The sequence below is a fragment of the Mesoplodon bidens genome (assembly GCF_964165515.1).
Source record: "Mesoplodon bidens genome assembly, chromosome: 12".
Classification (NCBI taxonomy): domain Eukaryota; kingdom Metazoa; phylum Chordata; class Mammalia; order Artiodactyla; family Ziphiidae; genus Mesoplodon; species Mesoplodon bidens.
Genome location: NC_138168.1, coordinates 46,437,785 through 46,452,694, shown reverse-complemented (window position 1 = coordinate 46,452,694; position 14,910 = coordinate 46,437,785). Strand labels below are relative to the sequence as shown.

At 44.3% G+C, this 14,910-nt stretch overlaps 1 protein-coding gene across 3 annotated transcripts in view; it reads left to right on the top strand.

Moving 5' to 3' along the window:
• Positions 1-14,910, top strand: part of FYN (FYN proto-oncogene, Src family tyrosine kinase) — a 211,908-nt gene that overhangs the window by 13,639 nt on the left and 183,359 nt on the right. For all 3 annotated transcript variants that reach the window (XM_081251240.1, XM_081251239.1, XM_081251238.1), the window contains exon 2: positions 12,470-12,509. The gene's annotated coding sequence lies outside the window, so the exon portion shown is untranslated. The remainder of the gene's footprint in view (positions 1-12,469; positions 12,510-14,910) is intronic.

Below are 14,910 nucleotides of genomic sequence, written 5' to 3'. Positions count from 1 at the left end.
GTTCTGGGACCTCTGAGAACTTGCATTATGACCAGCTGGTTCAGTGGGGATAATATTTTGAACTAGTATTCAATTTACTTTTCCTTCCTTCTAATTCTTGTTGCCCTGGGAGTCTCCCCCATTGAGGCGGAGGATTCCATTACTTCGGGGGAAGGACAGAGTATGGCCTAAGACAAAGAAGACATTGTTCAGCTTTTGACTTCCAAAACAGGACCTTGAGGCATGTTTCGGAGACCAGAGTTAGCCCAGGCCTTCATTTAAGAGAGGCAGGCTTTGTTAGAAGCAAAGTGGTTTGCGGATTCCGAGGAGCCAGATCTCAGAAGACGTGGCGTATATTGTACAGTCAGCCACGCAGGATGGGGGGGCTGCAGGAAGGAGGAAATGCCTTCCTGGGTTGGAGGATGGAGATAAGAAATGAATGGGTCACTGAGATGCCACACTCCAGGTGGGCAGAGGAGAATCTGCCCCGCCCCCATCTGGTTATCTGGAAGGAAGCCACATTGGAGTGGACCCTGCATTGGGGCATATTTAGGCAGAAACAGCCCTGAGGTGATATGCCGTCCCCTCATTTCCCAAAGCTTACATGTGATATAGGAGAAATCCCAACAATCCTGCAGGCCCCCTAGGACAAATGTGGAGGTGCTGCGGGAGCTGGGCGGGAGAGTCCCCGGGTCAGGATAAAGAGGGCACAGAATGAACTGGGCCAGGCTGAAGACTGGCTGCAGATTTCCACCAATCACATCAGCAGAACCAGGCTAGCACCCAAAACAAAGGGATGAGACATCCCAGGGAGGCCAGTGAGGGCTTAGAGGGCAGTGCCTGGACCAGGTCCTCGCCCCATCATGTGGTGGTCTCTAGTCTTCCCCCTGGGGGAAGGAGGGAGAGGAAAAGGAACACAGCCCCGAGAGGCAGTCTGAGATGAGCTCAATTTGACTAATTGCCCTGAAGCAACGAAAATTTTAAATCTGAAGAGCAAGTTATCTCGAAGTAGCAAGATTGTTTTTTCTACCATCAGCAGAAATGCAGTGGTCATGATCAAGTTGAATTCAACTATGGAGAAATGTATGCAGCTGAGTAGGAAGTATACGTTTCAAACCTTCTACGTTGCATTTGAGCTGTATTTTAACAGGATGATGATGGTGACGGTGACGGTGGCAAATTTGCTTACTTGTATTCCTATAATATGCTTTTTCCTTTGGGTAAATTGTGGCTTAGCCTACCTGTACTAGGTTCATTTTGGGCAAGAAGTGGGAAGATCTGTCCTCTCAAGGAGCAGAGTTGTCCACCAGATATTCCAAAGTGCAGTGGGGAACTTGGGCTTCCTATTGTTTAGTTGGTGGCACTTCCTCCCAGTGTCCTGGAAGGAAGGACCTCGGTTGCCATGGAGTCTCAGGTCAATGGAAGGTATTAGAATTTCAGGCCTTTCTCTAATGAACTTAACTGGGATGCTGGAGACTAGAAGGTAATTCTTACGGGGTGTGATCCTTCAGTTCCATACTTTAAAGGTATCAGGGTGAATACTAGAAATTACAGTCTCTGACAGACTATAAGGGGAGAAGCACTTCATTTTTATTCAATCCTCATGTACTAAAAAAAGCATGAGTTTATGAAGGGATTCATTTCCAAGTATAATTCATAAGTAGTTACCAGAACACTCAAATGAGAGCGGGGGAAAAAAACCGGTTAGCTCTTTTTGCATACATTTTGTCTCCAACATTCATACGAGGATGATGTTGCATTTAAGAGGATGTTTTAAAACCTGCTGTTTCTTGAAATGCCTAGTAATTTTGGAAGAGAAATCTTTCGTTTTGCTTTAAAAAGCTTACATTTGGTGGGGTGGAGTCAGGTGGAAAGTTGCCTGTTGGGATACTGCTTTTTGTATTTTCCTACTAGAAAATTACGGCGACACTTTGAACACATCTTCTCAAAACATAAATACATCTCATATTTTCTCTCATCTGTTGGGGGAGCCAAGAGAGCGAGGGATAGGGGACCATAACATTTTTTGAAAGGAGTCACTAAAATAATTTAAATTATAGAACTTAAAAAACCTGCTGATTTATTAACTGATATCATTTTCATAATATTTTTGACCTATGAAATAGTTTTATTCACAATCTTCTCAAAAATAAAATTCCTAAAACTTAAAAACATGTCCCTATACATTAGAGCAAAAAAATCTTTTTATACTGGTTATCTAAACAAGAAAAAGAACATAAGACAATAATTATTCTTGGTACATATTCACTCACTTTAGCCAGTTTTTCAGCCATATGTCTTTAATACTCATGTCACTTATTTTATAAAGAATGAATTGTTTTTAATTCTCATAGAGTTACCCGCAATTTCCTTCAAAGTTGTGTTTTATAGTTAATATTTGAAACTATTACTATCTTCAATACACATTTATGTATACATCACAATATTTTTAACTGAGAAAATAACTCTTTCTACAGATGCACGTAAGCTCAGAGCAAATTCTGCTAAATGGAGGCTTTTCTCAGAATAACTTTTTTCCACACCGAAATGTGTGAACATTTTAGCCCAAGTATTTTCACAAGTCTTTTACCCCCATTCAGGATTCTTATCTTCAATAAATAATTTTATAAGGCAAAACTCATGAAAATAAGTCCCCCTATGGTCCTTTTGAATGCTTTATCACATTTAGGTGACAAAAAATCATAGATCATTCATAATTTCACTCCATTGTGGTACAGAATATAAATGTATCCAATTAAAACCAGGAACATCATCAAAATATTGCCACAAGTTGAGATACTCCAAAATATCTGTAATACTGTTTCAGAATTAAATTTTAGGCACTGAATTATCTAATGTGTTTAGTGGCTTCCTTTGCTTTTGTTGGGATAAATTTTAACATCTTCCTATCCGCAAGCCTTGTTTTCAGTAACTGCACTTTGTTAAATGCTTTTTAAAAGCTGAAGTGTTTTGGCACTTCATTCACTAGTTTGAGCAAAGATTTCCAACTGTTTTGCAACAGGATGCACCCAGACTTTACAGGATTCATCCACATACCAGCATGGCAGACTTAGGTTGACTTAGAGAGTCATTTATCAAACATTTCTAAAACCTAGTTGATGATGACAGGCGGCAAATAGAAGGCGTGTACTACCATGCTGAAGTGTTTTTTGTATTCACAAAGCACTTTATCACAAAAATTTCAGAGTTCCAGTTTTTCTAACTATTTATCAATTTATACATTTATAGTTTATTTTGAATTGGTAGGATATAGTCACTTGTTTGAATGCAGTTATGAATTATGCGTATGCCACACCCACGTCAAATAACTTTCTGCTCCATAGATTTCTTGATTTAGTAAGGACAATTATTTATAGCATCACAAAATTTGTATTTGTATTCTGCAAAAACAAATAATTTCATCTCGTGTTAAACTTTTGACAAATTACATTAGCAGTCACACTAGCATGAGATGTTTCATCTGTGACAGAATGAACTTCCACCAGCTTCATTTTGATCCCAGGAAATAGATGGGGAAAAAAAAATCAAACCATAGTTGAAATTAATTGATTCTTCTGTTTCAAACACCTGTTAATACTAACATACAACTGGAATCATTTGTGTGGTTTTTTTGTCTGCTAATGAAACCGACACATTAAAGCTCTCGCTTCACTTTTCCTATGTGCACACAAAAAAACCTGAACTTAAAAATAAGCGGAGTCAACATAGAATAGCAGTCATTTGATCTAAAGGAAAAGTCATGCTTCCTAGAGTGCTATGTCAGTGAACCTTCCATAGCTGCCTATGTTGAATTGTCATCCTTGGGCACAGTCTTGTTACAATAACTGTTAACATTTGAAGTAATTACTGATGCTTCTTTAGCAGATTGGACTTATATAGTGAATTATATCATTAAGGCTACCATGGTGAATAATCCCAATGAACATTTTGTGCGAGCTAACATCAGCTTTCTTAAAAAAACAAAAATTCCGTAATTTTTCATTTAATTTGCATTTTTTTCTTTTTCAGTCCATTGCTGCTGAAGAGGATATTGCAAAGTAAAATAGAGTAACAATAGATAAATGACAAAAACACTGTAATGAGAGCATTCACACCATTCTTGAGAAGGTCTATTTCCTGTAAAAATTTCACATACACCTAACCTGTAATTTTCTGTTTCCCATGGATCCTTCTGACCAGTGTTTTGTGCATCTCAGGCCGCAGTGTGGGTCAGCACAACTGGTCAGTACATCCAGTGTCTGGCAGGGGCTCTACCAATTGAGAATGGGAGGAGTTAGCTGCCCCAGCTGCTTGTGTCCAAGTGCTCTTTATTTTATTGGTGAGCATCCTGCCTGTTTTCCTTGAAAGAGAGGTATTTACTGCAGCCAAGATTGGAAAAGGACAGGAAAGGAGATGGATTGTCATTGGTTACCATTCAGACTTAATCACACGTAAGGAAGAAAATTCTCTTCACTGTGCAGTTGTCTCATCACTGGTAGGCAAGACCATGGTTAAAGCCAATCTTGGTGCATTTTAATGCAACTCTTAATAACAGTCCTTGGTTAAAAAATGAAACATCTGGACAAAAGCTTCATCTGACAGGCTGCTGGGACAATGGGTGTAATCTAGCGCTTTCACAGACAAGCCATGGCCTAAGGTCACCCTAGTTAGAGATCACATTTCTCCGTCTGCTTTGTGCCGTCCTCTTTGGGCCAGGCTGTTCTGATAACACTACCGCTCTGCCCTCCTCTACTCTTGGCTCCAGTCCCACAGCTGAGCAAGCTTTTAAAAATCCACTGAGACCACATTGCTGGGTAACACCCCTCAGTGCCGTCCTCTTGAGTTGGAATAAAGTCGAGCTTTTCACATGGCCCAGGAAGCCTCTTAAGCTCCCACCCGCCCAGCTGGCCCCACTAGATTTTAAGCTTCCTGGTGCCATGTACCTTGCCTGTCTGTTTTCTTCCCCAGTGTGGTACATGAGAGATGCTCAGTGTATTTTCTCAAAGGAGTGAATATGATTTGAGTTGATGAAAGGAAAAAAGAGGGAGTGTCTTGCTAATCTTTGGGGATAAGGAATACAAGTCTCAATCTCTATGTCCTGAATATTATTTCTACCTCTGATAACAAAGTTGGACAGCAGAATGTATCACGGGACTAAATCGTCCCCGTTAGCAGAGATGTTATGATGCCTACAGACTATCCTGATTCTGCAGTCTCCCATCCCCCTCCTGCCCCCTCCCTCCACCCAGGGAGGCAAGTGTGAATTCTAGTGAGTCTATTGTTTTCTGCAACATTAGGTCAGAGATTTTGTTTTGCATATACTTGGTGTCTGTAACAAGGAAAAGTGCTTCTCTGGTTGATTTGGGGGAAACAGGACCATGTGACAGTGGTGGTGGAGGAATACTTTGAAGTCATTTTGAGATCTTGTGTTCTTACACAACTGCTTTCTGTTGGATCTCTTTTTAAAACATGCTGCTGTTCAGTTTTATCATGAATGCCTTTCCAAGGACAGTAAATGGTTTTACGCACTATGACATCGTTTCCATGGCAACTAATGTATTTTAGCAAAGAGAGAGACTCTGCTAGAAGTAGGCTAAAAAGGACAAATACAGAAATGGCACAGTGTAAAATGTGGGACAGTGTGTGTTGTAGTAAAGATTTTTTCTTTTTTTTCTGACTTCTTGTTTAGGAAAACCTGTATAACTAGATCTTGGCTTTTTAACTCTTACTAATACAATTTTTACTGCACCCAACACTGTCTAGTATTTTGCTGACACAGTTCCTTTAGTTAGTACTTGAATTTTTTTTTTTGCTTGCTTGTCTGTTTGCTTTAACATGTTCATTCCATCAACATACACACATTTGTAATTTCATCCATTTTTAAAATATGTTATCTTCACCTCGCGCTCTCCTGTGGCAGCCACCTCACGCCCCTGCTGCCCTTGATGGCAGAGCCTCTAGAGAGGGCTGTCTCCACTACTGGTCTCCACATAGCATTTGTTAAAAAAATCAAAGCCATTCCAAGCAAGCTTTTACCCCACCACTCACTCCACTTACTCACTCCTCATCCTCTAAGACTATTAAAATTTACCTCTTTTGTTTTTTTAGAAGCTATTATGTAGAAGTATACATTTCAAATAATTCTACAAAACATCAAGCCCCATGTGTGAGCATTTGTGTAAACCCTGTTTTTTTTTAAAAAAAAAATTGGATTACCCTGCTTCGTGCATCTGAATGTACTTGGATTTTTTGTTATATGATAATAAAAACCCCTTCTGTGCTCTTAAATAAACCCCAAGTGGTGGGCAGATAGCAATCAACTTCCTATTTAACAGAAAGAGAAACCAAGGGATAGTTCTTATGACTTATAAAGATAGCAAACCAGTCTATGGGCTGTACGATACCCTCATTTATGTTTTGTTGGACCACATGGTGCATTTTAAAAATTTAAACCAACATTCAAAAGTTGGGCACTTTTGTATAAAAACTGAGATTTCCAGCTTCTCTTGAAAGCAAACAAAAAATTGGAAGGTCTGGCAAAACTGAGCCTGCCTTCCCTCATGATAACAGCCCTCCCAGGCAGCGCTGCAGCTGTCCTCTTGGGATGGGGCAGGGCACTTCAGCTCACCCCAGCCCCAGTCTCACCTGCTCCATTCATTTCCTTTACCTGCCCGGCCCCTGTGGGTTGTTTAATATGTGACTGTTGCTGTACCCTCTCCCTTTGCCCAATCGCAGAGCAAATAAACAGCAGAGCTAGGACAGAACTTGGTTTCCAAGCCAACTGCTTCCTCCCTGGCTGTGGACCAAAATTCTGTGTTTTGGAGCGTAATTCATAGTGGTGAGAGAGATCATTGGGTGGTAGAGCCTACGCTTGTGCCTTACTGCTTGCAATAGACCCTGCAGTTAATTGTACTGGGTATATTGTTCATACTTGAGGCGCCTCCCCCTCCTGTTTGTTTCTCTCAGAAGGTTATGTGTGCTGTCAGTTGTGACAGGCAGGATGGCAGCGCTCCACTAGGGTTAACTTTTTTTTTTTTTTGCGGTATGCAGGCCTCTCTCTGTTGTGGCCTCTCCCGTTGCGGAGCACAGGCTCCGGACGCGCAGGCTCAGCGGCCATGGCTCACGGGCCCAGCCGTTCTGCGGCATGTAGGATCTTCCCGGACCGGGGCACGAACCCGCGTCCCCTGCATCCGCAGGCGGACTCTCAACCACTGCGCCACCAGGGAAGCCCTAGGGTTAACTTTCATATGTGTGTAGAAACACTGGCCAGAGGTAAAAGCTCTGTCATCACAGGGGTCCCAGAGTTTGCAGCTTTTCAGTGCGATGAAGGAATATTTATATGAAAGAAATAAGAATGAGGTAGTAGAACAAAGTGTATCCGACACTGGCCAAGGCCCACGATGTCTTCCTTACGTGGGAGACTCAAGGGTGTTCTCCAGCCACCTTTGCTGTCCTCCCCCAGACTAGCGCCTTTCCTTTGAATTCCTGCGGGGTCCCCTTGATGTCAGGGTGCTGAAGATGCCCTTGGGCGTGGCATCGACTTGCTCCCAGGCTCTTCACTGCCCTGTGCCCCTCAGCATTCTGAACGTGCACTTATCCTTGTGCCCTTACTAGGGGTGGGTAAGGTGGGAGAAGAGTGGCAGGTGCTGCCATCTCACACCTTTTCTGCCATCTCGAACCTTGTTAGAAGGTTCACGTGTGCAGGAAGACACGGGAGAATGAGCTCGTCTGGGGCCAGAATGAATGGCCGGAGGAAAAAACATTTTTTCCTGGGGAAACGGGGCCTTGAGGAATACGCCACAACGGAAGGCCTTGTCTGAGCTGGGTCCCGTCCCGGGGCCTGCCCCAGCTGTGGGACGCACAGCAGATCGTGGTACCCTGCGTGTCTGTGTGCAGCTGTGGAGGCCCCGGGCGCCCACTGTGAGAGTGGGCCTGTTCCCGGGCTGCAGGCAGGGAGCCAGGAGCCCCCCCTTCGCCAGAGAACATTGAGGCGCTTCTGTGTGCACTCTGTATGTGTCTCAGCTTTCTTTGGAATTGTGGCAGAGTCTGGCCCTGCCTGGTCTTTTTTGTGCCTTGGATCCTAAGTTAAGAATAACCGAAGGAACACTGTCCCTGTTGACACGCTTGATATGGAAGCTGCTATCAAATGGCCATTTTATCCTCAGTCGCCACTGACATTACACCACGTACAGCTCTGAGTTCTCACGTGAGTTTTGATTGAATAGATCTGTGATCGTTGGAGCAGAAAGAAGCCATTCAGACGTGAATATGTGGAGACGTGTCTAGTAACGTGCAGATGTTTTTTGGCAGGTCAATGAATATTTTAAGTCTTTTGCAAGTAGTAAAAAGGGTTGAACTGGGAATAGAGGAGACTCTGTGGCAGGAGAAAAGTATCCCTCATTTCTCTCTCAATCGTCCATTTCTTAAAATAATCAAACAGAAGCCTAACCATGATTTAAATCTTGAATTCATCATGGCCCTTCCTTAAATCTCCACCTTATACAAGACGTGATTATGATTCTAATGTATTGAATCATAGTGATTCTAATGTATTGAATGGTTTCCCAGTCACTTTTTTTTTAAGTAGAAAGGAAACACTGGGTAATATTAAAACTAACAGCAGAATCTCCAGATTGGATCTTTGTCCTTTATTTGTAGCTAAAGACACAGGACTAAATTTAAAGAGCAGGTCATCTTCTGGTTACGTGTGTATGTGTGCGTGGTATGTGGGTGCACCCTGGGTTTCTACACCCCTTCCCCAGTACCCACTCTGCTCATACGTGCAGGAGGCAGCGGGTCAGCCTGATGCAGCGCGGTTTCATTTCCTTTATTTCTGTTGGTCAGTTCTTCATTAGTCACCCTGCCACCAACCCTCTCAACCCTTCACCCCTCCATCCGCAGAGGCGGCCCAAGTGCCTGTGATGCAGCAGGCACTGTACTCAGTGCCATCCTGGCCACAGATGAGCCAGCGTTCGAGCAGGAGAGGCAGGGAAACAGGTACTGCATGAAGTGCTGTAGGAACACACGGGAGATGAAATCCAGTTCTTCAGAGAAGTGGGACCAAAGGGAAACAGAAGCAGGAAAGTGATTCTGTCCTGAGCCCTGAAGGCCAATTAGGAGAAGATTCTACTTACCCAGCACAGTGGGTGAGACTGGAATGACGATGCTTAGTCCAGTGCCAGGAATATGCTGGGGGCTGGATCTATTTTTCTGCCCTTTCCTGGGATAGAAGCAGATTGAGGATATACTGATGGGTGCAGAAGTGTGCCCCTCACTGCCTGACTTCTGAGCTGGTATATGCTGTCTCTCACCACCTGGCCTCTGCCTTAGCGTCCCACCTTTCTCCCACCAGCCTTCCACCGTCCTCAGCCACCCCCGTGCACTGCCAAGCCTCTTGCCATTCTCCGAACATGTGGCCAGTGCCCCTTTGCCGGGCCTGGTTATTCCTCTGCTGGCACTGTGCTATTGCAAGGTGTGTAGGTGGAAATAGGAGATCAGTGGAGGCAGGGGTGTGGCTATATCAAGAGGGAGCTTAAAGTTGAGTGCGTCTCAGTGTTCTTAGAGGTTTCTCTAAAAATAAAAATCTTTGTGTATTCCGCCACTGAGGGAAAACTTGAGCTGATCTAAAGAGTGGGGAGTGGTTCATTCTGGGTCCAGGCCTCGTCCTTCGGCTTCAATTCCTGCAGTTGATCGCACATTTGCAGCATTTCTGGATCTGCCTTTTCCAGTGGGGAATCTGGGTCACTTCAGTCATGTTCTCAAACAAAACATCAGCACTACTTCAGCAGGAAGAATAAAAGCATGGAACATGCCCTGATGCCCACAAGCCCACCACTGAATACATTTATATCGAAATAGTCAACTATTTAAAATATCTGTATAAATACATATGCATATCTGTATTTGTAAACACACATACACATACACACATATGGGGAGGGAGGTGTCTATCTTGCCTTAAGTGTTAGAATCTTAAAACTTGGATATTACAATAATCTAGATTTAGAAAACAGATAAAGTAGGAGAATAATTGGTCAAGTTTTAAAATATAGGAGCCATTGAAATAAAATGTTACCTCTATTTCACCTAAACATTTGATGACCAAAATTTACTTACTCTAGACCTTTCAGAAACAGCCTTTATTTAAGAAAGATAGAACTGGTTTTAAAAACTAATGCCACTCTTCATTCAAAATGGGTTGCCACCTGAATTTTACTTTCAGGCAGTTCTATTTCATCCATCCATATCCTCTTTGAAACAATGGAGCTGGCGCCTAAAAATATCTCAGGCCGTGTGTGCTTGCTGGGAGTCTTTGAAGTTAATGCTGTGACATCCTTCTGGGTTCTGGCTGCAGGATGATACATATATGTATTGTCTTTGTTAATTAGCTCGATCTGTTTAGTAAGCCTGAAAAAGAAATTGGATGATGCCGCATATATGTACGTATGGATAAGATTCCTTGTGTAGTAGTGAGCCAGCAGCTACAAGCAGGTTTTCAGTTTTCCTTTTGGTACCGTGGAGTGAAGGCTTATTCTTTTTTTTTGCTGTACGTGGACCTCTCACTGTTGTGGCCTCTCCCATTGCGGAGCACAGGCTCCGGACGCGCAGGCTCAGCGGCCATGGCTCACGGGCCCAGCCGCTCCGCGGCATGTGGGATCCTCCCAGACTGGGGCACGAACCCGTGTCCCCTGCATCAGCAGGCGGACTCTCAACCACTGTGCCACCAGGGAAGCCCCAAAGGCTCATTCTTTCAGAGCCTGTTGCTGAACTGGGTATCCTGTGTGACTGCAGTTGTGCTGTGTGCATGGGAGAGGCGAAGTTTCCTCACTACTTTGGAAAAGGGTAATGATTCTCCAACTGCTCTTTCTGTGGCAGATGAAGGAATCTTTCACCTTGCATATTAGAACATTCCATTTTATAAATCAGAATGACAGCCTTCCTAAACCTCTTTCAAAGTGTTGAAGAATGGAAGTCAGACTTCCACTGTATAGATGTTCCCTTTGGTGAAAAGTTCTCATAGTACTGACTTACTCTTTGCTGGTTATAGGGAGGCCAGTTGAAATTTCTGGACAGAGGGAATTCCCTTTTTATTTTTATTTTTTTACAGCTCAACAGTGTCTAGATCCCCAGTGGGTGAGCCAGAAGAAAAAGCATATATTGCCTGTTTGGTAGGACAAGACAGCATGTCTCAGAAGCAAGGAAGAGATGGGGGTTGTGGGTTGCTGAGGCACAGGCTGTGGCGATTTCGTTAGTGCGTCCTCTGCCTCCAGCCTCTCGCGTGTCTGCAGTGAGTTTATGATTTGAATGCCCCTCTGCAGAAGACAATATACGAGTTTTTAATTCTCTTCCCCATGGTCATTTATTCTTCCCTTCATTCTGAGTCATCTTTGATTAAACGAAACAAAGATGTGACTGTTAATTACACCGTCTTTCAAACAGCGCAAAAATTCTCTTGTGTGTGTGGATGGGGGTGGTTTTGATGGGGATGGTAATTTACGATGGGGGTATTTTAAACCATTGACCAGGAAGAAAGATGCTAAAAATCATACTGAAAACAAGTTTGAGTCTCTACTAAGATAGGAGAAATTGTTTCTGCCTTTTTTCTTCCAGATTTCTCAAACCTTTTACTTTCTGCCCCAACATACTACTGTCAACGTAGTTCCATTCAACCATTGTTATTGTTCTCTTTAGACACCTTATTAAAGCTGAAGCTTTGTTCGGACAGCTAAAATCACAAATAATAAATGAGGTACCGTAATACTGGCAGGTTGTAGGCAGAGTGCATGAGCAAGCTTGAGGTCTGCCACTCTGCTCCTGGCACTTTAAAGATTCATGTAAAGTGGGCATGGGTGCCGTCCGAGTCAGCATCAGCTGTGCCGGGGGCTTGACACAAGGTACTAAGGTGATCTTGGGACTAGATTTCCATTTACAAGTTGTGCAGGTTGGTGGGTTGGCAGGTCTCCTGGAGAGGGGAACCCCGGCTGATGGGAAAGCAGGGCCATCCCAAGAAGGCTGTTTTGACAGTGAGGCTCACCCGCAGTCAGACAGGAAGTGGAGCAGATAGGGTCTGGGGACTAAGGGGAGATTTAAGCCAAGAGGTAAGTTGAACAAGACCTTGGAGACACATTTTCCATGTGTCCCAGCTATGGATGACTTGTAGGCACTCTGAAGAAGGGGTGTGTGTGTGTGTGTGTGTGTGTGTGTGTGTGTGTGTACACACTCAAGACCTCCATCCCTACTTTTCCTGGCTCTGAAAAGTTAAGATCTCATGCTGGCTTCCTTTGGTGCTACGGGGCCAGGTCTTTGCAGTTGCAGGCAGGTGTTTGTGGCAACTGTGACTTCACAACAATTGTGTGAACAAGAAAAAAAAATTGTGGGCAAATTGATTGTCTGCAGCAAATGAAAATTCTGTGGTGGTGCTTTGTGGGTGGTTTACAGGCGAAGAGTGCTCAGTTCTCTTCTGACGTCTATTTTTTTTTTTCTTCTACAGTTTTTTGAAGAAGCAGGATGCTGATCTAGACGTGGAAAAAGTAAGTTGGCAAGTTTTGTACTAAGAGCACGTGCCTTGTAAATTAGAGAGGGTTTTCCACTGAGACCCAGGATTTTGTCCACTTTGAACTTGGAATTGTGACGCTGAGCCCATAGGTTTCTAAGAGAGAGGTTGAGTTGGAGGTGGAGCTGGTATATGATATAGAAAGTCTTAGCTCACTTAGGTGAACCTGCTACTTTCCCCCTTCCCTTATTTGTAACACTCAATTTTGATAATTATGGGAACATATGTTTTAGCTCTAAGATATGTCTCCCCAGCCCAGAAATAGAACAGAACAGCTGTCCCGTGGCTGCTGAGCCTTCAGGGGCTCGTGAGGGATGGGCAGCCCTCTGACTTGTGGTTAAGGGAGGTTCCCTGTAGTTCATTCATTGTTGGTTTTTCCTCTGCTCTCAGATGGCTGCTGCTTACTGCTGCCCTAGTTGTACCTTCGAATTGCAGTCACTGTGTAACGGGTCATGCTTTCATTCACTTAACGTTGCTGCCCACTGGGTGTTAGACACCTTGCTGGACTCTGCTGAGACAAAAATGAACGTGATGGATAATACACGAGTAATTATTATACAATATGATAGAGCCGTGCAAGAAGAGCTCCGGAAGCTCAGGCTGAGGGCTGGGCATCCAGAGAAGCTGCTGGAGGGAGGGGATGTGTGAAGGAACCGGGGTTTTCATTCTTTCTGTGAATGCTGGCGAGTCTTCTCTGCCTGTGCTTCTCTCGTCTCCCAGGCACCTTGGGTTCCCAGGAAAGGCTGGACTTACACAGGTCTCACCAGCCACCCGTAGGATCCCTTTCTGCCCCAGACTCCATTGCCCAGTCACATCGTCTTGGGTGGAATTTTTCACTGGCTCCCTGGCCAGTCAGGGACTGCCACCTCATCATCCTAGATGACCTGGTTGTTATTTCTTACTTTGAATTTATGTGTGAGAGAGGTTCTTCCCCTGAACTGGAGCCATTCTGTCTGCAGACAATGCACCTTTGTTTTAAGCTGAGGAAGTATACTATCTGAAACGTCGCTGGACACCAATTACGAGCAACCCCTCACCTTTGACCCCATGCAGTCCCCAAGCAATCTCCTCTCAGTCCTGGCCTTTTCAGCTCATACAAACCAAGGGGACTGGGAAATAAAAGGGCTCTAGTCAGGGCCAGCAGAAGGGAGCCTTTGTAGAACCCCCATCGGTTAGGTTTTGGCCGTGGAAGCCAGGGGTCGGCAGAGACTTCCCTATGGGGGTGAGTACTGTGGCCCTCTTGGGCCAGGCCAGGCCCCCAGTAGGAGGAGCCTCTGGGTGCCAGGAGCCACCCCAGGGTGGTATAGCACAGAACAGCAGAACGCCTTGGGGGCGGGGGTACCCAGGAAGTGCCTGGTGCTGTTCCAGGCTGCGGGGCTTGCCTGGCCTCATGCAGCCCAGCGTGAATCCCACAGCCACTAGGTGGGGAGGTCCAGCTCATGGAGGAAGCATGTCTGTTTGTGTTCCAAGGACCGGGCAGACCAGAGGGCTTGGTAAATGGGGTGGGGAGCCCCGAGTGGAATGGATTAAATTCTTGCTTCAGCTCTGCTGTTGACATGCTCTAAGATCTTAGACTAAGTCCACTCTCCTTTCTGAGCCTCATTTTTTCTCATCAGGAAAGTGGTCTCTTTTCCAGGACCAAGTAAAAGTCTTCATTTTTTAACTTAAAAACACAAAACATATTTTTTTTCATTTTCTGACTTGAGCCTTGAATCAAAAAAGAAAAGTGACAGTTGGCCACAGTCTAAAGAAAACTTAATAAGCCCCATCGCGGGCTGGGAGCTCCTTTCAGGTAGAGCCTGATCAGTTGTACCTCCAGGTACTACTCTGGCAGCAGTGACTGTCTAACAGAGGAATGAATGTGACCGACCCTGTCATGTGGGTTGGGTGTTTGTAAGTACTGAGGGAAGTTAGAATAAAAGAAGCTAAGTGGGGGGTGGAAAATGCTTCTTGGGCTGTGTGAGTTTGGGCCTCTTTGAAGGGCTCTGCCTGTACCCTCTCAGACAAGGAGTTAATGACCTGAAAGACACTTAACCGCCCAAGGGGAGTTCACTATTTTAAAAGCTCTAATTCAAAAGCTCTAATTCCAGAATCTTTTTCTAATGCTCGGAGAAGGTTGTTGAGTACAGATATACAAACTATTCTTTTTGCCTGTATTTATATACATATCTGCCAGGAAGAATCTAGTACGGGGTGCGCCTCCATTGTTTAAGTAAGTGATACCTGTCAGCCATCCCAAGTGAAGAAAAGTCACTGATGTCAGGGTGTGTTTTTTTCCCAGTAGATTTTTGGGTTTTCTCTTTCAGTTGAACATTTTGGTAAAGACAGAACTGTGGAAGGAAAATTAGCTTTGACATGTCAAAGCTCCAAGATAGATC